Source organism: Cervus canadensis, chromosome 15, assembly GCF_019320065.1.
Source record: "Cervus canadensis isolate Bull #8, Minnesota chromosome 15, ASM1932006v1, whole genome shotgun sequence".
NCBI lineage: Eukaryota > Metazoa > Chordata > Mammalia > Artiodactyla > Cervidae > Cervus > Cervus canadensis.
The window spans coordinates 71,483,681-71,506,526 of record NC_057400.1 but is presented as its reverse complement, the minus strand read 5'-3'; the positions used below and the strand labels follow the sequence as shown (position 1 = coordinate 71,506,526).

At 42.3% G+C, this 22,846-nt stretch overlaps 1 long non-coding RNA gene across 1 annotated transcript; it reads left to right on the top strand.

Annotated features, from left to right (window-relative positions):
* Nucleotides 1-696: 696 nt before the first annotated feature.
* On the top strand, nucleotides 697-17,465 carry LOC122453897. Its single transcript, XR_006273211.1, has 3 exons — nucleotides 697-707; nucleotides 3,234-3,239; nucleotides 17,277-17,465. It is a non-coding gene; the product is annotated as an uncharacterized LOC122453897 (long non-coding RNA).
* The last annotated feature ends 5,381 nt before the right edge of the window (nucleotides 17,466-22,846 follow it).

Genomic DNA, 22,846 nt, shown 5'->3' with positions numbered 1-22,846 from the left:
AAAAAGAATTCATTTGAATCAGTTCTAATGAGATGGATGAAGCTGGAGCCCATTATACAGAGTGAAGTAAGCCAGAAAAATAAAGACCAATACAGTATACTAACGCATATATATGGAATTTTAAAAGATGGTAACGATAACTCTATATGCAAGACAGAAAAAGAGACATAGATGTACAGAACAGACTTTTAGACTCTGGGAGAAGGTGAGGGTAGGATGTTCTGAGAGAACAGCATTGAAACATGTATATTATCAAGGGTGAAACAGATCACCAGCACAGGTTGGATGCATGAGACAAGCGCTCAGGGCTGGTGCACTAGGAAGACCCAGAGGGATGGGATGGAGAGGGAGGCGGGAGTGGGGATCGGGATGGGGAACACATGTAGATCCATGGCTGATTCATGTCAATGTATGGCAAGAGCCACTACAATATTGTAAAGTAATTAGCCTCCAACTAATAAAAATAAATGGAAAAAAAAGAAAATAGATACTATTTTCCTGATATAAACTTGCTCATAAATGAATGTTTTAACCAGTGCCTACTTTTAGTATCTTCAAAGACCCTTGTTTTTAAAGAATTCTCTTGGGCACACGCTGTGTCAAAAATGGATCAAAATATAATTCTGGGTCTTCACAGGGCATGTTTTCAACAAGGACCTCTGCCAAGAATGATGAGATTGGAGGAGAAAGCAAGAATGATGCAGAAAGTTGTGGTTGGAGGTAATGAGCAATGTTTCTGCTGGTGTCCTCTTTCCTGGATTTGCCTTGTTGGTGGAGACAGCTCTAGAATGTGGTATGAGAGACCCCAACTCTGGTCCATGAAATGAAATATGTAAAAGACCTAGGATAGGGCCTAACATCTAAACAGTACCTAGTGATTAGGGTTCCTGATCACCAATGACTTTTATTCCGTGGGAATTTAAGATCCATCATGGAGAAAGCAGGCCAGGCCCTTCTAGTGACTATCCTTTGAAGACAGAAGTCAGCCACCCATTATTCTGATTGCTTATTTTCTTGTCTATGTGTCATACTAGATTATAACTTGTTAGTTGAACACAGGCAATCAGTATGCTCTCTGTTGATGTTATTTCAAGTGATTCTTTGGACTATTTCAAAATATTTCTGTATGAGAAGAAAATGCCCTCCCATACTCATAGTGAATTAAGCCAATTCTTTATTTCTGTCTGTCACATGTTGGCAAGTCAATGGTTGCTCTATGACCACCCCAGCTGCTCAGCACCCCTCCTCCAGGGAGTAAGCCTCCCTGGAGCCATGCCCGCTGGGCACTGTCCTGCTGGTGATCCCAAGTTTTCTTTTAATGTCTCACTATAATCAAGCTAGTCTTTAAAGCTTAATGTTAAGTGAATTAAGCTTACAAAGATGATTTCATTCAAAAATATATTTATATGGCAATCAGATATCCTTGAATTCCTTGATATAGTAAGTTTCTACCTTACCTGTCACAAGAGCGGGGTAGAGTTGCATGTTTAAAGCTCATCTTACTGACTGACTGCAGGCTCTGAATTTCCCATGCCCATCACATAAGCAGCCCTGGGCCTGACTATTCAACAACTATGTGTAAGTCTGTGGTCCAAGCCAGAGCTTCACACTGAAGGTAGAAAAGCATGTGCAGATGGTACCCAGCCACAGGGAGCATCCACTCTGCTAGAAGTGAGTGGCCACAAACCATGATGGGAGCCTAGTGGGAAACAAAAACTGGGGCTTGACTGACTGGGTGATCAGGAGACCACCTGGGAAGATGACTGAAGAACAAAAGGAGATTCCCTTGCAAACAGCCAAGGGAAAGTGTCCAGTAAAGGCAACCACAGAGTTCCCAGGGAAGGGTAAGATCACATTCAGGCGCAGGTCAGGTGGAGATGTGGCAGGAAGGGCTACCGGGTAGACATGAACAGGGTCTGAGATACATCTGTCACAAAAGTTGGAGCATTGATGAACATTTTTAAGCCCAGAAGTTGCATAATCTGATTTATATTTTCCAAAGATGACTTAGGCAGCTGTGTGGAGGTGGATTGAAGTAGGGCTTGAGGATAGGGAGTGAGAACAAAGGGTTCATTGGCTTAGAACAGTGAGAAATGGCAATGCTTTCAAACCACAAGTTCAAAAGAACAAGATTTTACACTTACACTAATGTAGCAAATGACATATACCTCCCTCCCACCACAAACAAAAAGAAATAATAGGTTATATACAGTAAAGTGGGGCTTTCCAAGTGACTCAGCGGTAAACAATCCACCTACAATGCAGGAGCCCCAGGAGACCAGAGTTTGATCCCTGGTTTGGGAAGATTCCCCAGGAGAAGGGCATGGCAACCCACTCCAATATTCTTACCTGGAGAATTCCATGGACAGAGGAGCCTGGTGAGCCTGGTGAGCCTGGTGAGGTCGCAAAGAGTTGGACACAACTGAAGCAATTTGACATGCACACATACATACAGTAAAACATATTTTTAAAGCGATGTTGAATCTAAACCAAAAAGTAGAGGAAATCTTCAGGGAAAAAAACACATGGTAACTGAAAATTAAATTGACAAGTAGGTAGGTGAGCTAATTCTATGGCTACCAGGGCCAGGTGGGTGGAGCTGATTGCTCATGTTGGTAACCTACGAGACTGGGTTTTAACAATCATGAAGAAATAAGAGGCAAAACTTTGGGCATTAGCTAGATGAAGAGTTGGGACTGAGAACCTCTATATGGAGTTAGAAACTTAGAATGGCTGTAACCTTGCGGAGTTGGGGAGAAATGAGAAAGTACATCTTCAAAGCATAAAAAGACAAGAAATTTTGTTATCATAGACTAAACACTCCCCTGAGAACTTCTATTCATTTCCCTGCCTTTATGCATGTTCAAGCTTCAAATTATTATACTTATGCAGTCTGAGGACCTCTAAGTCAAGAAATAAACATAAAAGTGGCATTCAGAATATCATACCCCTGGAAACCACCAGAGCAACAAGTGAAAAGTTTCTCTGGGAGAATACACCATCAAACCAGGCCTCACAGAGCCCCTGTGGAAGACAGAATTCTAAGATGCCCCAAGATTGCTTTCTGTAGTGTATACACACAGCTTCACCCAGCTATTCAATTATATGTGAACCTATGTGTGCTGGGAAGAGATGCAACTATAACCAAGACCTAACTTAATGACTTAGTTGACATTAAAAAAGGGCTATTATCCTAGTGGACCCTTAGTCAGGGGAACCCTTACTTATCACAGGATAGGGTTCTTCCTGGCTAAAAGGATTTAAAGGGAAGGAAATTTGATGCACAAGAAATGCTCCGTTGCTGATTTTGAAGGAGAAGGGGGCCACATGGCAAGGAATGTGGGCAGCCTCTAAATGCTGACAGTCTGCAAGGAAACAGGGACTCAGATCTTCAAAGAAGTGTGTTCCACCAACAAGCTGGAGGAACTTGTATCTTCTTTCCCAGAGTCTCAGATGAAAACTCGGCCCAGTCAACACATTGATTTCAAGCTGGTGAGACTGAGCAGAAAAACCAGGCATGCTTTGCCAGACTTCTAACCTTCAGAACGATGCTCCAAATGATTATATTTAACTATGTAAAAGATAATAAATAGTATTGTTTTGAGCCTCTAAGTTTGTGGTAATGTGTTATGCATCAATAGAGAACTAATACTGATTTTGTTACCTGGAAGTGGCATGCTGTTGTAATTAATACCTAAAAAGGTGACAGTGACTTCAGAATTGGACAGCAAGAAGATGGAAGAATGTTGAGAAGCATGACCCAAAAAAGCCTCAACTGCAGTGACCAGTGGTAGAAATCTGTATTTGGAGTGTACTATAGGTGAGGTTGAGAAGGAAGTGACAAACATGTTATTGGAAACTGATGGATGGGGTATGCTTCTTATTTATGGGCAGAACTTTGGCAAAATTGTGTCTAGCAGTTAGGTGGAAAACAAAAGTCATAAGCAATAATGTTGGATATACAGCTAAGGATATTTTTAAGAAATGTTTAAGATGCAGCCAGGTTTTTTATCACTGCTTATGAGAAAAGAGATATATTGAGAGAACTGTCAACCGAAAAGGAAACAGGAGTGGATGATTTGGGAGATTCTCAGCCTATCCAGGTGGCAAAAGCTGATAAAATTAACAGATTGCTTTCAAAAGCATGGCATAGAAAAAAAGTCAAAGGTGCAACTATATAACCTTTTGCTAAAAAATACCAAAAGGGCACACTGAGGAAACCAGAATTGAAAGAGACATGTGTACCCCAGTGTTCATCACATCACTGTTTACAGTAACTAGGATATGGAAGCAACCTAGAGGTCCTTCAGCAGATGAATGGATAAGAAAGCTGTGGCACATATACACAATGGAATATTACTCAGCTATTAGGAAGAATGCATTTGAATCAGTTCTAATAAGGTGGATGAAACTGGAACCTATTATACAGACTGAAGTGAGTCAGAAAAAAAAAAAACACCAATACAGTATATTAATGCATATATATGGAATTTAGAAAGATGGTAATGATGATCCTATACGTGAGACAGCAAAAGAGACACATATATAAAGAATAGACTTTTGGATTCTGTGGGAGAAGGTGAGGGTGGGATGATTTGAGAGAATAGCACTGAAATATGTATATTACCATATATGAAATAGATCACCAGTCCAAGTTCGATGCATGAAACAGGGCATTAAAAGACAGTGCATTGGGACAACCCTGAGGGATGGGATGGGGAAGGAAGTGGGAGGGGGGTTCAGGATGGGGGACACATGTACACCCATGGCTGATTCATGTCAATGTATGGCAAAAACCACCACAATATTGTGGTTTAATTAGCCTCCAATTAAAATTTTTTTTAAAAAAGGTCAGGGTATTCAGCCACAAAAAGGCTCTTTCAAGAGAATAAAATTATGCCTCACAGGTTTTATCAACCAAGCTGTAGCAACTCCACCCTCTTTCCCTTGTTCCTTGGCCATCTCAGCTGGAACCAGACAGGGATTATCTCAAACAAATCTGTGGGTATGACTTCTGTCTAATGGGCTGAATCCCAGTGCAATTCACAGAAGGCTCACAAGGTTCTGGGGAAAGTTGTTCTGCCAAAAACCTACCGACTTGAATTAAAGGGAGAAAGAGATTTCAAAATCGAAAGAGGCCAATGGACCCCCAGAATCCTAGTACTAGGGAGCAGAATGATGAAACTCTGTAACTGCAAATATCTGATATCTCTCATGAAAAAGAAGGATGACTCAGAGACCAGAGAGCAGAACCAAGACCACAGGTGGTCGAGCCAGGACAAACGATAATTCTGAGACTTGGAAACCTAAGTTAAGACCTCTGGCTGGAATTTGCCAAACTGGATTTCAGAACTGCTTTGAAATATTGACTCCTTTTCATCTTTCACTTTCTGCCTTTTTAGGCAAGAATGTCTATACCATTATCCTCTGTCTGTCCCATCATTGTATGCTGGGAATAATGGAAAGATAACTTCTCTAGTTTCACAGGCCCACAGATGGGGAGGAAATATGTCCAAAGGAAATTACACCCAGGAGCCTCACCCACACCCGGGCTTAATTTAGATGATGGGATTTGGACTTATGTTGACAACTTAATAGGAAATTTTTGGAGGGAATATAAGCTGTTGGGGTCCAGAAGGTGGAATCTGGTAGGTAGAATTAAAAGATAGCCCTAGAGACTCCCACCTCTTGGTTTGTCTTGTATAACCCCTCCCCATGAGTGTTGGCAAGACCTGTGAGTGTTATGGAGCCCCATGATTATGTTATATTACAAGGCAAGTGGGATTTCCCAATGTAATTAAGCTGGATAGTCAGTTGATCTTAAGTTAAAATGGAGATTTTTTTTCATGAGTCTGACCCTTTCACACACACTTTATATATCTGGCTCTAGAAGTCAGAGGCAGAGAAATTCAGAGATCAAAGCAGCAGAGATGGTCCTGCTGGCCTTGAAGGAGAAACTGCCATGTTGTAGACAGGGTCATAAGGCAGGAATAGGGTTGAAAGGAGTTCCAGGAAGCAGCAATAAGAAACAGGGCACTTAGTCGTACAACCACAAGGACTGAATTCTGCCAGCAACCTGGATGAGCTTGAAAAAGGACCTTGGCTTTATGTGAGATCGCAGCCTTGGCTGACACCATGAATGCAGCAGAGAACTCAACTGGGCTGTGATACACTCCTAACCAGTGTGAAATGTGAGATTGCAAATGCATGTTTCTTCAACCCTCTGTGGTGGTGGCAATCTGTTATCCAACAATAGAAAACTCATACAATCCTCACCCTCACCTATGTAAAACAGAAAAGAAAGAAGGCTGTGCTCCAAACCGAGATTACAAAACACACAGGAGAAAACAATGTTGTGAGAGTAAGTATGCATGAGAAAAATGAGGGTTAAACCTCAGGAACAGTAGATAAATAAACCACAGAACCCAGAAGAAAGAAATGGTTTGCAAGAAAAAAAATTATGAGCAAGGAAACCAGTAAGCATGTTTGTTTAAGTAAAACTAGTTTAGCAGAATTTTGCTTTCAACAAAGGACTCATCCATTCACCTGAACCAGTCAGAAACGGACAAATGTTTAAAACAGCGGTTTGGACTTCCCTGGGAGTCCAGTGGTTAAGACTCCATCCTTCCACAGCAAGGAGCAGAGGTTCATCCCTGGTCCAAGAACTAAGATCCCAGATGCCATGTGCTCCACTCCCCCCCTCCCCCAAAAGTGTTGGTAAAAGAGTGGTTTGTAGGACCCTGATGTCAGGCAGTGAAGAATGGTGATCACTAAGAGATGAAAAACAAATGAGATGAGCCCTGTGACTGCCCCAGTTCACTGCCTTGGAAGAGCTCCAGGCCCTGGTGCAGGAAGAGGAGGTAAAGGCAGAGCCCAGCAGACTGAGACAATTAGAAGGAAAGAGGCAATGTTCACACAGGGCTAGATACGGTGCCTGCCCTGCCAGTCAGGCAGGAGAGCCCGTGACTCATGGACACACAGAAACCCCTAACTTCAATCCTGCAGTAAATGAACTCTGGACTGCATTTTGTTCCAATCCCATCTAACAAATGTTAAAAAGCAAAACCAGTCTGAGTCGGCATAAGGAAGGATATAATACAGACCAGAGAGGAAAAAAGTAAAATAGAGATTTCAACAAATAGGAAAAAAAATCAATAAAGCTGCAAGCTGGTTTTTTGAAAGGATAAATAAAATTGAAAAACCCCTAGCCAGGCTCACCAAGAAGAAAAGATAGAGTGTCCAAATAAGCAAAATAAGAAATAAAGAGGAGAGGGACGTCCTTAGCGGTTCAGTGATTAAGACTCCATGCTTGTATTGCAGAGCACAGGTTCTAACCCTGTTCAAGGAACTAAGATCCCACATACTATGTGGTATGGCAAAAAAAAAAAAAATTACAAATCCAGTGTGGTAGACCAAAATAAGCAGGAGAAATAACAGCTGCTATCACAGAATTTTTTTTTTTAAAACCATAAAAGAATGGATAAACAACAAGGTCTTACCATGTAGCACAGAGACCTCTATTCAGCATTCCATGTATAATTTAAAAGAATATAAAAAATATATAGGCATATATATTTGTGTGTATATATATAGCTATGTATATATGCATATAACTATATGTATGTATAACTGAATCACTTTACCATACAGCAGAAATGAAAACAACCTCATAAATCAACTGTACTTCAATAAAAAAAAATTAAAACTGAAAAAATAAACTATGACACCTAAAAAAATTATAAGAGCATACTGTGAACAATTATATGCCAACAAACTGGACAACCTACAAAAAACGGACAAGTTTCTGGAAACATACAGCCCACCAAAACTGAGTGAAGAAGAAACAGATAATTTGAATGTACTAATCAGTAGAAGTGAAATAGAATTTGTAACTTAAAAGAGAAAAGAAAGAAAGAAAACATCATTGCAATTCTGACACCTGTTTCTGAGTGGTGAGTTTTCTCACTCCTCCAATCAATTCTCCAGTATAAGCTGAATGTCTACAGTTCAATTCAATTCTGACACCATCTACCTGGATATAGCAGCCCAAGTTAAGGGCTCAGTCCCTTTAGACACCAATCACAGCTCCAGGTTGTCACCTATGCTGCTGATGGAACAGTATACATTGGAGCTTCCAATGATCCCACACACACATTTGGGTTTAATTATTAATAATTTCCTAGAGTGGATTACAGAACTTGGAGAAACATTTTACTTGCTAGATTACCAATTTATTATAAAAGGATATAGATAAGGAATAGCCAAATGGAAGACACGCATAAGGCAAGGCATCGAGATTCCATGATCCTCAAAGAGCAGCACTCTCCCCAGTTTCCACACACTCACAAGCTTTCAAAACTCTATCCTTTCGGGCTTTCTCATGCATACATACATGCTCAGTCACTCAGTCATGTCTGACTCTTTGCAACTCTATGGACTGCAGTCTGCCAGTTTCCTCTGACCATGGGATTTCCCAGGCAAGAATACTGGTGTGGGTTGCCATTTTCTTCTCCACGGGATCTTCCCTACTGAGGATCAAACCCGCATCTCCTGCATTGGCAGGCAGATTCTTTACCCCTAAGCCACCAGGGAAGCCCCATCTTTAGGTTACCTAGCGACTTTCAATGTGAAATAGATCGCCAGTTAAGATCGATGCATGAGACAGTGCTCAGGGCCAGTGCACTGGGACAACCCTGAGGGATGGGATGGGGAGGGAGGTGGGAGGGGTGTTCAGGGTGGGGGACACATGTACACCCATGGCTGATTCATGTGAATGTATGACAAAAACCACTACAATGTTGTAAAGTAATTAGCCTCCAATTAAAATTAATTAATTAATTTTTAAGTCATGTCATTAACATAATAAAAGATACTTTATTGTTATCATTTCTAAGGGTTTTAGGAACTCTATCAGAAAAGGATAAAGATCAGATACATATTTCTTATTGTAAATCACAATATCACAGGCATCAGTGGGAGAATTTTAAGCAAACTAACAGGGAGGAGCTAAGATGGTGGAGGAATAGGACAGGGAGACCACTTTCTCTCCTACAAATTCATTGAAAGAACATTTGAATGCTGAGCAAACTTCACAAAACAACTTCTGACTGCTAGCAGAAGACATCAGGCGCCCAGAAAAGCAGCCCATCATCTTCAAAAGGAGGTAGGACAAAATATAAAAGATAAAAAGAGAGACAAAAGAGCTAGGGACGGAGACCCGTCCCAGGAAGGGAGTCGTAATAGAGGAAGTTTCCAAACACCAGGAAACCCTCGCACTGGCGGGTCTGGGGGAAGTTTTCGTATCTCGGAGGGCAACCCAACTGGGAGGAAAAATAAATAAAACCTACAGATTACATGCCTAAAAGCAACTCCCAGCAGAAAAGTACCCCAGACGCCCGCATCCGCCACCAGCAAGTGGGGGCGGAACGGAGAGGAGAAGGCGGCATTGCTTAGGGTAAGGATTGGGCCCGAATGCCCTGAGGGCAATCGGAGGGAGCTAATGTGAGACAGCAACTTAAACTGTGGGATAGCAAGAGAGAGAGAGAAAATTAACCAGCAGGAACACACTTCCAGCCGTTCGCAGAACAAAGGGACTGAGCAATTCCAGAGAAGAGCTAGCCGGCGGTGGACCGGTCCATCCCCCGCCAGAGGCAGGAGGCGGGGCGGGGTGGGGGGCGGGGGGGAGAAGGGGCAAACTCGGCCCCAGAGATGGGGCCCCAAACTGCAAACCCCCTACCAAACTGCAAACAGGCTCCCAATCCGCCGGGAGGGTCGCGGCTAGAGGCCAGCTCCAGAGAAAAGTCACAGGTGCACGCACCCAACTGGCACGCGCCCGGGCGCGGAAGCTGCTCCGGCCAGGGAAGGCACAAAACGCAGGCCCAACCGAGTCCCCGCTTTTCTGGAATACCCGAAAACTGGAACCGCACACAATGCAGGGCCCGCTCCATATAGAGCAGCCGGGAGTCTGAGCAGTGTAGACAGGGAAAGCACACATCCCTGAGCGGGGGCAAACCCAGTGTGGCCGGAACACTGCGAGTGCTCCCCACACAGGCCGGGGACATTTGTCTGCAGCGCCCCTCCCTCCCTGCAGCAGGACTGAACAAGCGAACCTGAACAAGAGACCACCTCTGCCCGCCTGTGTCAGGGCGGAAATTAGACACTGAAGAGACCGGCAAACAGAAGCCAAATAAACAAAGGGAACCGCTTCAGAAGTGACAGGTGCAAACTAACATACATGTAATTGGCTGACTGAAGGCAGATTGTAGAAAAGATCCAAAAAAGTTAAAATGTTTAGGTTAATAAAGGCAGAAATTTTTGCAAATTTGATGAAAACTACAATGACAAAATCTAAAAACCTACAAATCCAGGGAGCTCAATGAACTCTAAACACACACACACACACAAAACAGGAAGCAAATTGCATCAAGGAACTTCATAGTCAAGTTTATCCACACACTAGCCAGCAATTTTACTATGACATGCCTTAAATAATTCAGCAGTATCTTTTAAAACTAAATATTTATGTTCTATATGCTCAGCAATAACACTTGGGGGGGGGGGGCGTTTATCCAAGAGAAATTAAAACAGATATTCACAAGATAACCTGTACACAAATGTCATTCTAGTTTTATTACAATAGTCTAAAACTGGAAATAAGGCGGTCCCAAAATGGCAGACGAATAGGATGAGAAGACCACTTTCTTGCCCACAAATACACCAAAAGATCATCTGCATGAAGAGCAACTTCCACAAAACAACTTCTGAACACTGGCAGAGGTCCCCAGATACCCAGAAAGGCAAACTAATCTCTTCGAAATGAGGTAGGACAAAAGATAAAGATAAAAAGAGAGACAAAGGATCTCGGGACGGAGACCTGTTCTGTGGAGGGGGTCATGAAGGAGGAGAAGTTTCCACACAATAGGAAAGTCTCTCACAGGCAGAGTCACTGGGGACCTTTGGAATCTCAGAGGGCAGCATACCAGGAAAAAACAAAAAAATCACCGCAGAATTCACGCAGAATGGTAATTATGAAGTAGCTCACACTCTCATGTCCACCTGCAGTGAGAGGGTGCTGGGTGCAGAGGTGCAGCTGCCTCCTCAGCCCTCAGGGTAAGCATGGGTTGAATGCCCGAGGACACTCTGAGGGGACTAATGTGACATAGCAACCCAAACTGTGGGAACAGCAGGGAGACAGAAAAACAAAGGGCCTTTCTCACGGGAAGGCTCTAAGGCCACACTGTGACCCCTGGCATGCTCACAGAGCAAAGGATTGTGCCCTAGAGAATACCAAAGGAGAGCAAACTGGCTGCCATTTATGGCACTCCTTGGAGGCAGAGAAGCAGGTGAGGCGATAGGCAAGGGACCACTGCAATCTCGGCCCCAGAGACCGCATGTTTCCACCAAGCTGTGGGCAGTCTGCCCGTCACTAACCACATCTTCCTGGGGTCTGGACAGTTCATATCTACCAGGAGTATTAGCATCTGAGACCCGCTGCCCTGAGGAGACACATGGCCCCCCTGGGACTGTGCCCTCACAGAGCAACCAGGAGCCTGAGTGGCTTTGACTCAGGAAGTGCACACTACCTTGGGCTGTGTGGCCCACCCACTGTGAGCCCTCCCCACACATGCCAGTGGTGTTTGCTGGCAGCGTCTCTCCCTCTCCACAGCACAACTGAGCAAGTGAGCCAAATAAGTGGCCACTTTCGGCCCTCGTGTCAGGGTGGAAATTAGACACTGAAGAGACTTGCAAGAAGAGGAGGCCAACCTAAGCAAAGAAAAGAAAGAGAGTCATCCCAGAAGTGGCAGGTGCAACAGATTAAAATTCTGCAGTTAAGCTGAGACTGTGCCTTTGAGGGGCAACTCTAGACTTTGAGAACAAGTATAAGTCAGAACAAGGGATTATCTGACACCAAATTGACCCTGCAATATTTTTATAATTTTTGTATTTTATTGTACTTTTGAGAGTCGAATCTCTAGTCTAGGTTTTAATTTTTGCTTTTTCATTTTTGTTATTATTTTTTTCTCTTTAACAGTTTAATTTTTAGTATCCATTTTCACTTAGGGATTTGATTACTTGCTTGATGGCTGTTTTCCCTTTAACTCTCCCTTTTCTTCTCCTGATCACCTCCATCCCCCACCTCCCTCTTCTCTTCTCTATATAACTCTGTGAATCTCTTTGGGTATTCTTGGATGTAGAGAGTTGTCTCACCTAGTTAACCTAGGGTTTTTATTTTTTTCTTTTGTGCTGTGTGCACAGAAGTCTTGATGTTACAGTATGAGGGGCAGTGAAACCCAGAGGCAAGAGGCTCAACTCCAAAACTTTGGGCCATCATAGAACTCCTGACCCCAGGACACATTAATAGGTAAGAGCCCACCAAAAAGTCTCCATACATACACTGAGACCAAGCTCCACCCCAAGAGCCACCAAGCTGCAGTACAAGACACCTCACAATATCCTCCAGCAAAACAGGAACACAACCCTGAACACTAAAAGACAGGTTGCCCAAAGCAATACCAAACCCAGTGACACACCAAGACTCACCACTGGATACTGCACTGCCTCCCAGATAGATGAGATCCAGCTCCACCCATCAGAACACAGATACAAGTTCCCCCAACCAGGAAATCTTCACAAGTCACTGGTCAAATCCCAATCACAGGAAGCAAGCTTCACAATTAAGAGGAACTACAACCCTCCAGCTTGCAGAAAGGAGACCACAAACACAGCAAAATAGAAAAAATGAAAAGGCAGAGAAATATCCAGCAGGTGAATGAACATGATAAAAACCTACCAAGCCAAACAAAAGAGGAGAAGATAGGGAGTCTATCTGAAAAATATTTCAGAATAATGGTAGTGAAGATAATCCAAACCTTGAAAACAAAATGGAGTTACAGATAAATAGACTAGAGACACGGATAGAGAAGATGCAAGAAATGTTTAACAAGAACCTAGAAGAAATAAAAAATAGTCAATCAGTAAAGAACAATGCAATGACTGAGATTAAAAACACTCTGAAGGGAACCAACAGCAGAGTAACTAAGGCAGAAAGATAAGTGAGATGGAAGATAGGATGGTGGAAATAAATGAAGCAGAGTGGGAAAAGGAATAAAAAGAAATGAGGACAGATTCAGAGACCTCTAGGAAAATGTTAAATGCCTCAACATTCGAATCATAGGTGTCCCACGACCCACATGCAGAGGTGGAGATAAAACCACAGTTGAAACACAGGGACAGCGTGGCTAAGGTGGAGGACCCAAAACCTTCCCACCAGTTGTACACGCTACAGGTTAAATCCACAGGAACATCTAGGCAGACTCCATGTCTATGGGATATATAAAAGGACATTGAGAGTTCCCACAAAACAAAACACACCAGTTATGACTTCTGTGGACATCGTAGGCAAGAACACAGAGGAGTATGACAAGATTACAGTCTGAGCTGCCTCCACAGCAGGTCCAGAGACCAGCATAGCACTGGAGGGCCTCCTAGGGAGGTGAGGTGGACTGGGACTCCCAGCTAGGGAAGGCTTGCTGACAGCAGAATGATGACAAGCATTTATTATTCTTATATTTTGACTTGTTCTGTAGTTTCCTTTGGATTTTTTTTCATTTTTTTCTTTTTTCTTTCGTTTTTTCCCCCTCTATGGAATTGTTCATTTTATTAGTACTATTAAGTCTCTTTAAGCCTTTGAGATTTTTTATATCACAGTTTTTATTTCTGTTATAAACTTCTGCCTCTCTATTGGCCTTCTGCAGTTCTCTGGAGTTTTCCTTTTTTATTTATTTTTTTATTTTTCTCTTTTCTCTCAATTTTAATTTTTAAATTGTTTAAATTTATCATTTTTTTCTAAATTTATTCCTTTGTTTGATTTTCCTACTGTTCTTTTCACCTCACAGTTAATCTTTAATATATATAAATCTTTTTTATCTACCTCTATTTAACTTTGTAACCCCACAAGAGAGTGACACAGACACTCACAGCCTGTGAGTATCCAGGAGACTCTGGCAGAGGTGTGAGTCAGAGATGAAATGCTAGGTTCCAGGGCTCGGGTACAGGACCTTTTTAAAGAGGTCACCATTATCTTCATTAAATGCACCATAGTTTGGTCTCAAGTCAAACAGGGAGGGAACACAGTCCCACCCATCAACAGAAAATTGGATTAAAGATTTACAGAGCATGGACATACCCAGTGGAATAAGACCCAGTTTCCCCCACAGTAAGTCTCTCCCAGCAGAAAGTGTCCATAAGCCTCTTATCCTTACCCTTCAGTCCTTCCAAAGAATATTTAGGACTGATTTCCTTTAGGATTGACTGGTTTGATCTTGAGTCCAAGGAACTCTCAAGAGTCTTCTCCAACACCACAGTTCAAAAGCATCAATGCGTCAGTGCTCACCTTTCCTTAAGGTCCAACTCTTGCATTAATACATGACTACTGGAAAAAACCATAGCTTTGACTAGACAGACCTTTTTTGACAGAGTAATGTCTCTGCATTTTAATATGCTGTCTATGTTAGTCATAGCTTTTCTTCCAAGGAGCGTCTTTTAATTTCATAGCTGCAGTCACCATCTGCAATCATTCTGGAGACCACCAAAATAAAGACTGTCACTGTGTCCATTGTTTCCCCATCTATTTGCCCTGAAGTGATGGGACCAGATGCCAAGATATTAGTATTTTTTTCGTGTTTTAAGTTTTTTCCAGAGTTTTAAGCCAGGTTTTTCACTCTCTTCTTTCACTTTCATCAAGAGGCTCTTTTAGTTCCACTTACTTTCTGACATAAGGGTGGTGTCATCTGCATATATGAGGTTATTGATATTTCTCCCGGCATTCTTGATTTCAGCTTGTGCTTCATCCTGCCCAGCATTGAGCATGATGTACTCTGAACAGAAGATAAATAAGCAAGGTGATAATACACAGCCTTGACGTACTCCGTTTCCTATCTGGAACCAGTCTATTGTTCCACGTCTGGCTCTAACTTTTGCTTCTTGACCTGCATACAGATTTCTCAGGAGGCAGATTAGACGGTCTGGTATTCCCATCTCTTGAAGAATTTTCCACAGTTTGCTGTGATCTACACAATTAAAGGCTTTGGCATAATCAATAAAGCAGAAGTAGATGTTTTTCTGGAACTCTCTTGCTTTTTTGATGATCCAACGGATGTTGGCAATGTGATCTCTGGTTCCTCTGCCTTTTCTAAACCCAGTTTGAACATATGGAAGTTCACGGTTCACGTACTGTATAAGCCTGGCTTGGAGAATTTTGAGCATTACTTTACCACTGTGTGAGATGAGTTCAATTGTGCGGTAGTTTGAACATGCTTTGGCATTGCTTTTTTGGGGGATTGGAATGAAAACTGACCTTTTCCGGTCCTTTAGCCACTGCTGAGTTTTCCAAATTTGCTGGCATATTGCGTGCAGCACTTTCACAGCATCATCTTTTAGGATTTGAAATAGCTCAACTGGAATTCCATCACCTCCACTAGCTTTGTTCGTAGTGATGCTTCCTAAAGCCCACTTGACATCACATTCCAGGATGTCTGGTTCTAGGTGAGTGATCACACCATCATGGTTATCTAGGTCATGAAGATTTTTTTGTACAGTTCTTCTGTGTATTCTTGCCACCTCTTCTTAGTATCTTCTGCTTCTGTTAGGTCCATACCATTTCTCTCCTTTATCAACCCATCTTTGTATGAAATGTTCCCTTGGTATCTCTAATTTTCTTGAAGAGACCTCTAGTCTTTCCCATTCTATTGTTTTCCTCTATTTCTTTGCACTGATCACTGAGGAAGGCTTTCTTATCTCTCCTTGCTATACTTTGGAACTCTGCACTCATATGGATATATCTTTCCTTTTCTCCTTTGCCTTTCACTTCTCTTCTTTTCATAGATATTTCTAAGGTCTCCTCAAACAGCCATTTTTCCTTTTTGCATTTCTTTTTCTTGGGGATGATCTTGATCACTGACTCCTATACAATATCACGAACCTCCACTCATAGTTCTTCAGGCACTCTGTCAGGTCTAATCACCTGAATCTATTTGTCACTTCCACTGTATAATCAAAAGGAATTTGATTTAGGTCATATATGAATGGTCTAGTGGTTTTCCCTACTTTCTTCAATTTAAGTCTGAAACTGGAAATAAGGAGTTCATGATCAGAGCAACAGTCAGCTCCCAGTCTTGTTCTTGCTGACTCTATACAGCTTCTCTATCTTTGGCTGCAAAGAATACATCAATCTGATTTCAGTATTGACCATCTGGTGATGTTCGTGTGTAGTCTTCTCTTGTGTTGTTGGAATATTGTGTTTGCTATGACCAGTGTGCTCTCTTGTCAAAACTCTGTTAGCCTTTGCCCTGCTTCATTTTGTACTACAAGACCAAATTTTCCCATTACTCCAGATATTTCTTGACTTCCTACTTTTGCATTCCAGTCCCCTGTGATGAAAAGGACATCTTCTGGGGTTAGGGTTAGGGTTAGTGAGGGGTGCTAGTTCTAGAAGGTCTTGCAGGCCTTCATAGAACCATTCAGTTTCAGCTTCTTCAGCATTACTGGTTGTGGCACAGACTTGGATTACTGTGATATTGAATGGTTTGCCTTGGAAGTGAACATAGATCATTCTGTGATTTTTGAGATTGCACCCAAGTACTGCATTTCAGACTCTTTTGTTGACTATGAGGGCTAGTCCAGTTGTTCTAAGGGATTCTTGCCCACAATAGTAGATATAATGGTCATCTGAATTACATTTTCCCATTCCACTTCATTTTAGTTCACTGATTCCTAAAATGTCAGTGTTCACTTTTGCCATCTCCTCTTTGACCATTTCTAATTTACCATGATTCATGGACCTAACATTCCAGGATCTTGTGCAATATTGCTCTTTACAGCATTGGACTTTACTTTCATCACCTGTCACATCCACAACTGGGTGTTGTTTTTGCTTTGGCTCCATCTGTTCATTCTTTCATGAGTTATTTCTCCACTCTTCTCCAGTAGCATATTGAGCAGCTACCAAGCAGAAGAATTCATCTTTCAGTGCCATATCTTTTTGCCTTTTCATATGGCTCATGGGGTTCTCAAGGCAAAATACTGAAGTGGTTTGCCATTCCCTTCTCCAGTGGACCGCATTCTGTCAGAACTCTCCACCATGACCCATCCATTTTGGGTGGCCTTACATGGCATGGCTCACAGTTTCATTGAGTTAGACAAGGCTGTGGTTCATGTGATCAGTTTGATTAGCTTTCTGTGACTGTGGTTTTCATTCTGTCTGCCCTCTGATGGAGCAGAGCCTTCTGGCAGCTTTCTGATGGGAGAGATTTACTGTGGGGCAAACTGGGTCTTGTTCCAATGGGTGGGGCCATGATCAGTAAATATTTAATCCAATTTTCTGTTGAAGGGTGGGGCTGTGTTCCTTCCCTGTTGTTTGACCTGAGACCAAACTATGGTGGAGATAATGAAGATAATGGGACCTCCTTCAAAAGGCCCTGTGTTTGCACTTTTGCACTCAGTGCCCCCTCCCCTGCAGCAGACAACTGCTGACCCACACCTCCGCCAGAGACTCCTGGATGCTGGCAGGCAATTCTGGGTCAGTCTCTTGTGAGGTCACTACTCCTTTCTCCTGGGTCCTGGTGTGTACGTGGTTTTGTTTGTGCCCTCCAAGAGTCTGTTTCCCCAGTCCTGTGTAAGTTCTGTAATCAAATACCACTACCCTCCAAAGTCAAATTTCCTGGGGGTTTTCAGTCCCTTTGCCAGATCCCCAGGTGGGGAAATCTGGGTGGGTCCTAGAACTTTCTTAACAGTGTGAGAATTTATTTGGTACAATTGTTCTGCAGTTCGTGGGTCATCTGCTCAGCAGCTCTATGGTGGGGTTAATAGCAACCTCCTCCAAGAGGGCTTATGCCACATCCAGGTCTGCTGCATCCAGAGGCCCTGCCCCTGTTGCAGGCCTCTGCTGACCCTTACCTCTGCAGGAGACACTCAGACACTCAGAGGTGGGTCTGGCTCAGTCTCTGTGAGTTCTCTGGGTCCTGGTGCATACACCAGGAGGGCTCTAGTCAGAACCCTCCAAGCATCTCTGGTGGGTATGGGATTTGATTCCAAAAGCGATTTTGCCCCTCCTACCATCTTGCTGGGGCTTCTCCTTTGCCCTTGGATATGGGACATCATTTTCTTGGTGGGATCGAACATTCTCCTGTTGATAGTTGTTCAGCACCAAGTTATAATTTTGGAGTTCTTGCAGGAAAAGATGACCACATGCCCTTCTTCTCTGCCATCTTGTGTGAAGTTTATCCACTTTGTGTGATAGTAACGGAGCTACTCCAGCTTCCTTCTGAACCCGAATATTACCATTTTATAACTATGGCCAATTTTCTTTCATCCTTCTCAGTTCTTGACAGGCAACCATCCATTCTCTATCTCTACAGTTTTGTGATTTCAACAATGTATCTAGTACGTGGCCTTCAGCTATTGTCTGTCTTTCGCTCAGCATGATTCACTTGAGAAATCATCCAAGTACCAACCAGGCCTGACCCTACTTAACTTCTGAGATTAGACAAGATTAGGCATGTTCAGGGTGGTATGGCCATAAATTCTCCAATTAGAAAAAATCAATTAATTTTAAAAATCATTAAAAAACTAGAAATAACCCAAATGTCCTTTAACAGGTTGAATTAACTGTGGAATATACATATCATGGAATGTTAGTCAGCAGTAAAAAGAAACAAACTTTTGATACACACAACAACCTGGATGGATCTCAAGTGAATTATGCTGAGTCAAAGACAGACAATAGCTGAAGGCCACATACTAAATACATTGTTGAAATCACAAAATTATAGAGCTAGAGAATGGATGAGTCCCTATCAAGAGCTGAGGAGAAGGATGAAAGAAAAGTGTAAATGGTTATAAAAAGGGTAATATTAGGGCTCAGAAGGAAGCTGGAGTAGCTCTGTTACTATCATACAAAGTAGATTTAAGAGCATGAACAGAAAGAAGTAATTAAAAACTTCATTACATAATGATAAGAGGGCACATTCATCAAGAGGAGATAACAATCCTAAAAGTTTATGTACCTAATAACAGAATTTAAAAATACAAGATGACAGAACTGATAGAACTCTAAGAAGTTATAGACAGTTCCATCATTTTAGTCAGAGTTTTTTATTTCCTGATCTAAAGAATTGATAGGGCATGTAGATAGAAAATCAGTGAGAATATGGATTTGAACCACATTATCAACCAACCAATATTTTAGCCACCTGATGCAAAGAGCCAACTCATTGGAGAAGACCCTGATGCTGGGAAAGATTGAAGGCAGAAGGAGAAGGGGGGGACAGAGAAAGAGATGGTTGGATGGCATCATCAATTCAATGGACATGAGTTTCAGCAAACTTCAAGAGTTAGTGAAGGACAGGGAAGCCTGGCATGCTGCAGTCCAAGGGATCACAAAGAGTCTGACATGACTGAGCAACTGAACAAAACCAAATCACCCAGCCTGAACTAAAAGATATTTGTTTGTAGAAAATTCCACCCAACATGTGACAGAATTCCAGCACAACTATTCAAAACCCTAAAAGACGATGCCATTAAGGTGCTGCATTCAATATGTTAGCAAATCTGGAAGATGCAGCAGTGGCCATAAGACTGGAAATGATCAATCCTCATCCCAAATCCTAAGAATGGTAATACTAAAGAATGTGCTAACCATTAGACAAAGGCACTCATCTCCCGTGCTAGTAAGGTCGTGCTTAAAATTTGGCATGCTAGGCTTCAGCATTACGCAAACCAAGAACTTCCAGATGTCCAAGCTGGGTTTAGAAAAGGAAGAGGAACCAGAGATCAAATTTCCAACATTCACTGGATCATAGAGAAAGCTAGGGAATTCCAGAAAACCATCTACCTCTGTTTCATCAACTAAACAAATGCCTTTGACTGTGTGGATCATAATAAACTGTGGAAAGCTCTTAAAGAAATAGTAATACCAGACCATCTCACCTGTCTCCTGGGAAATCTCTACGTGGCTCAAGAAACAACTGGTCAAACCCTGTATGGACCAATTGATTGGTTCAAGATAGGGAAAGGAGTATAGCAGAGCTGTCTGCTGTCATCCTGTTTGTTAAATCTATATGCTGAGCACATCATGAGAAATGCAGGTCTGGATGAGTTATAAGCTGGAATCAAGACAGGTGGGAGAGCATCGACAATCTCAGATATGTAGATAATACCACTCTAATGGCAGAAAGTGCCTCTTGATGAGGGTGAATGAAGACAGTGAAAGAGCTGGCTTAAAACTAAATATTAAAAAACTAAGTTCATGGCATCCAGTCCCATTACTTCATGGCAAATGGTGGGGGGAGTGGAAAGAGTGACAGATTTCCTCTTCTTAGGCTGTAAAAATCACTGCAGATGGCGACTGCTACCATGAAATTAGAACATACTTGCTTCTTGGCAGGAAATCTGTGACAAACCTAGATAGTGTATTGAAGAGCAGAAACATTACTCTGCGGACAAAGGTCAGTATAGTAAAGGGAAGTCAAGAAACACCTGGAGTAACAGGCAAATTTGGCCTTGGAGTATGGAATGAAATAGGGCAAAGGCTAATAGAGTTTTGCCAAGAGAACACACTGGTCATAGCAAACACCATATTCCAATGACACAAGAGAAGACTCTACACATGGACATCACCAGATGGTCAACACCGAAACAGACTGATTATATTCTTTGCAGCCAAAGATGGAGAAGCTCTATGCAGTCAGCAAAAACAAAATCAGGAGCTGACTGTGGCTCAGATCATGAACTCCTTATTGCCAAATTCAGACTTAATTAAAGAAAGTAGGGAAAACCACTAGACCATTCAGGTATGACCTAAATCATATCCCTTATAACTACAGTGGAAGTGAGAAATAGATTTAAGGGACTAGATCTGATAGACAAAGTGCCTGATGAACTATGGATGGAGGTTCGTGACATTGTACAGGAGACAGGGATCAAGACCATCGCCATGAAAAAGAAATGCAAAAAGGCAAAATGGTTGTCTGAGGAGGCCTTACAAATAGCTGTGAGAATAAGAGAAGCGAAAAGCAAAGGAGAAAAGGAAAGATATTCCCATTTGAATGCAGAGTTCCAAAGAATAGCCAGGAGAGATAAGAAAGCATTCCTCAGTGATCAATGCAAAGAAATAGAGGAAAACAATAGAATGGGAAAGACTAGAGATCTTTTCAAGAAAATTAGAGATACCAAAGGGGACATTTCATGCAAAGGTGGGTCAATAAAGACAGAAATGGTATGGCCCTAACAGAAGCAGAAGATATTAAGAAGAGGTGGCAAGAATACACAGAGGAACTGTACAAAAAACATCTTCACGACCCAGATAATCATGAAGGTGTGATCACTCACCTAGAGCCAGACATCCTGAAATGTTAAGTCAGGTGGGCCTTAGAAAGCATCACTATGAACAAAGCTAGTGGAGGTGATGGAATTCCAGTTCAGCTTTTTCTAATCCTAAAAGATGATGCTGTGAAAGTGCTGCATGCAATATGCCAGTAAATTTGGAAAACTCAGCAGTGGCCACAGGACCGGAAAAGGTCAGTTTTCATTCCAATCCCAAAGAAAGGCAATGCCAAAGAATGCCCAAACTACTGCACAATTGCACTCATACCACATGCTAGTAGAGTAATGCTCAAAATTGTCCAAGCCAGGCTTCAGCAATACTTGAACCGTGAACTTCCAGATGTTCAAGCTGGTTTTAGAAAAGGCAGAGGAACCAGAGATCAAATTTCCAACATCCACTGGATCATCAAAAAAGCAAGAGAGTTCCAGAAAAACATCTACTTCTGCTTTATTGACTATGCCAAAGCCTTTGACTGTGTGGATCACCACAAACTGTGGAAAATGCTGAAAGAGATGGGAATACCAGACCACCTGACCTGCCTCTTGAGAAATCTGTATGCAGGACAGGAAGCAACAGTTTGAACTGCACATGGAACAACAGACTGGTTCCAAATAGGAAAAGGAGTACGTCAAGGCTGTATATTGTCACCCTGCTTATTTCACTTATATGCAGAGTACATCATGAGAAACGCTGGGCTGGAAGAAGCACAAGCTGGAATCAAGATTGCCAGGAGAAATATCAATACCCTCAGATATGCAGATGACAGCATCCTTATGGCAGAAAGTGAAGAGGAACTAAAAAGCCTCTTAATGAAAGTGAAAGAGGAGAGTGAAAAAGTTGGCTTAAAACTCAACATTCAGAAAACTAAGATCATGGCATCTGGTCCCATCACTTCATGACAAATAGATGGAGAAACAGTGGAAACAGTGACAGACTATTTGAGGGGGCTCCAAAATTACTGCAGATGGTGACTGCAGCCAGGAAATTAAAAGATGCTTGCTCCTTGGAAGAAAAGTCAGAGATAGTACTTTGCCTACAAAGGTCCGTCTAGTCAAAGCTATGGTTTTTCCAGTAGTTTTGAATGGACATGAGAGTTGGACTATAAAGAAAGCTGAGCACCAAAGAATTGATGCTTTTGAACTATGGTGATGGGGAAGACTCTTGGTCTCCAGTCAATCCTCAAGGAAATCAGTCCTGAATATTCATTGGAAGGACTGATGTTGAAGCTGAAACTCCTATGTTTTGGCTACCTGATGTGAAGAACTGACTCATTTGAAAAGACCCTGATGCTGGGAAAGGCTTCGGGCTGAAGGAGAAGAGGATGACAGAGCATCCTCTGATGTTGGCTGGCATCACTGACTCAATGGGCATGAGTTTGATTAAATTCCAGGAGTTGGTTATGAACAGGGAAGCCTGGCATGCTGCAGTTCGTGGGGTCGCAAAGAGTTGGACATGACTAAGTGAACT